At 40.6% G+C, this 3,254-nt stretch overlaps 1 pseudogene; it reads right to left on the bottom strand.

Annotated features, from left to right (window-relative positions):
• Positions 1-453: 453 nt before the first annotated feature.
• On the bottom strand, positions 454-572 carry LOC111746489 (annotated as a pseudogene).
• Positions 573-3,254: the final 2,682 nt, after the last annotated feature.

Raw genomic sequence — 3,254 nt, 5'->3', positions numbered from 1 at the left:
TTTTTAAAACATTACTTTCATGAATTTGTCTGCAACAGGAGCTATCACGGCCAAATGATTTGAACTAATGTTAATTGTTATGATTTTCTCTTAGAGGATTACAGTACATCTTATCATATTAAGGGCTCCTGGAAGCCCTCAAGTAAAACACTGTTAAACTTTGTTTCACTCAGTATTTTTCAAACTTATCTCATCACAGCATCTATTTCTCTTAGAGTATCTATTAACATCATACAAAAATATTGTTCCATGGAACCCCCTTTTGGGGAATTGCATTCTTCCTTTGAGGGCCCTGAAGTTGGTTAAGCCAGGCCTGGCATTTATTTCACATTTCTGTGTTTATTCGTTTGTCTTTTTTTTTTTTTTTAGGCGAGGCAACCCTTGGTTGACCTCACAGATTGCAAGGACCTTGCCAGTTTACAATCTCTTATTTTTTTACTTTTTTATTTTTTACGCCTATAGCACCTGGTCTTCCTAGGTGGTTTCCCATCTAAGTACTAACCAGGTCTGACCCTGGTTAGCTTCTGAGATCAGATGGGATCAGTCTTGTTCAGGGTGGCATGGCCGTAGACTGTTTTGTCTTTCTATATAGACTAAGTAGCAAGATTATGTGTCGAAGATTTAATATATGTATAGATATACACACCACATACAGATTATATATACAGATTATATAGGCACACTTAAGCATACAAACATAATGCACACACGTGCATATATAAAAACACATATATGTCAGATAACTTCTATTTGCCCCTCAAAATCCACTCCCACAGAAGCTGACCTGAATGAACTTCATTTCTGGGCTGTACTGCTCTCTGGGTTTAGCCAACAGGAGGCACCATCAGAAAACTAAAAAAGCAGTAAGGTCAGGATGATTCCCTTGGCTCTCTCTCTGAGAACTTGCCTTGGGCTGCTTGAGTCTCTCAACTAAAAAACACTGCTCCTTTCAAGGTGGCCAACTCTGCAGAACTTTCTCTTCCCCCAGAGTCTAGCAGCTGCTCCCTCCCTTAGTCCTTTCCTGGGGATGATAAGGGCTCAAAGGCTACTATCTTGGCTCCCAACCCTAATCCCTTGCAGTTTCTCTACAGCTACCCCTTTGTAAATAGCCCCATTGTCAAAACAGCTGGCTCAAATTATCCTACATTAAGTGTGTCCTCTGCTTCTGGTGGGGACCCTAACTAATCCACTGTTTTCACCAGGTCGAGTTTAAAGGTCATGTGGATCTGGAGGCATATAGTAGTACAGATTGGATCAGTGGTTTTAAGACTCAGTAGTAGGTCCTAAACTAGAGCTGGAGATTTGGAATTCATTGGTTATAGGAGGAAGTAGAAATGGGGATAACTGCCCAGCAAGAATATAGAGTGAAAATAGGACTTAAGACAGAAAAGACCCTGCAAGGAATGAACACTCTCACCTGTGGAAAGCCAAATGATTAAGCAGATGCAGAAGGCTGTTTAATAAGCAAGGACATAGAAGAATTTGAGGTATATTTTATCCAGACCATCTCTACCTACTAGAAACACTTTTTTTTTCATGACTCGAGTTTGGAGGTCCTTTCGAATCTCCGAAGTGCTTAGATCTTCCTGAATACATACTGCCAACTGGGATCTTTTTGACACCCTGTTTTTCTGTATCTGTAATGATCCTCTTTCTTTCTCATTCACACATTCTCCCTTTAAGATGTTGAAACAACTGACTGAGCTATAATTAATTCAGTTTTTCTGCTTCAGGCAGAGAAATATGTTTTCTTTTGACATCATGTGTTGATTTTATTGATAAGCTTTTGAGATATAGAATTAGACCACAAAGGTATCACTGCAGTACACCCTGCAAAACCAATTACCAGTGAAGATCTCAGTTTTCATTCTTGCTATTTTGCAAAAGTATTCTAGCCCACAGGAATTTAGGGATAAGTTTATAAGAAGATGCAGCATGGAGTCATAAAAGTTTGTTAGATTAGCAGTCAGGAAATCTGGATTCTAGATTTAGAAATAGACTAAATTTCATTGTGACTTTTGGCCTTGCTTTTTTCATCTATAACATGAGAGAATTGGACTAGATCAATATTTTTCAAAATGAGTTCCTCGGAACCCTGGAAAACTTCAGAAGGCACTTCAGGAAGCAAAGGCAGATCGAGGAGATGGGTTCTGGCTCCATATTTCCACTCTTCCAAAGCAGCTCTGCTCTTCCTCTTATAGATGGATATTTAATTCCACAAAGGATTTAATTTAAAGAAAAGATTTCATTGCAAAACCAACCCACCAGCTGAGCACTACCACCACCACTAGCAGCCCAAACCACCTAAGTTATCTTTGCAATCTCTTCTAAAGCTGTCAGGCTAAAAGTCTGCAGATGAGGCCATAGCTAGGACTGTCCTACCTAAAAAGGACTGCTTCGAGAGATCTTCTTTCTTGTTCCCAAGCATGGTCATTATGTAAGCAGAGGAAGGCCGTAGCTAACTGATCTCAGCCTCTTGGTCATGGTGCTGCTTCAGTCTGTTTTAATTCCTGATCTCTAAATTTCTTGTGGCAGAAAGGGGGGTACACATTATTATGATGCGTTTTTGTCCCCCTCTCACTGTACCGTATTCAGGACTGTATGAGAGAGAGAGAGAGTTACTATTAGGTAAGATGGGCCGTGCTCCAAAACTGGAAAGCAAACAAACTTGAAATGTTTCTCTCACCGAATTGTGCTCTCTAATCTCTCTCCTCCCATCTTTATTTATTCTCCTGTTAATTTTGTGGTTGGAACAAGTCTAAATATAAATGATATCTCCCCCAGCTGGTCATTATCTCCAGCCAGATTCCAAAGTACAGGGAACTGTGTTGCTGTCACCATTTGCTTTACATCTGGAATCTCGAAAGAGGATGGGACAACGGCAAGCCTTGGCTTATCCTTCCTAACAGGAATCTTAATGCTATGCTAGATGGAGACTGAGCCAGAGGAGACAATGGAGAGAGAATCCTCTCTTCATTTTATAAGGAATGGGGTGCAGGAAAATAAGCCTCCACAGAAGAAATGAATTGTTGGCAGGAATGTGGTTTGCCAGGCAGGCCAGAGAGAGACTCCGAATGGGTACCCTAAGGAATGAGATCCCAACTGATTCCATAAGAACTTTAGACAGACAAAAATAACTTGGAGTTTAAACTGCTGAGAGAAACTAGGAAAAGAGGCAGCAACCACGATGCCAGAGGATTAAGGAGGCATTCTTCTGTCATGGCTGCTGCCTCTTCTCATTATTCCTCTCTGCT

Source organism: Pteropus vampyrus, unplaced genomic scaffold, assembly GCF_000151845.1.
Source record: "Pteropus vampyrus isolate Shadow unplaced genomic scaffold, Pvam_2.0 Scaffold191, whole genome shotgun sequence".
Lineage (NCBI taxonomy): Eukaryota > Metazoa > Chordata > Mammalia > Chiroptera > Pteropodidae > Pteropus > Pteropus vampyrus.
This window is presented reverse-complemented; position numbering and strand designations above follow the sequence as displayed.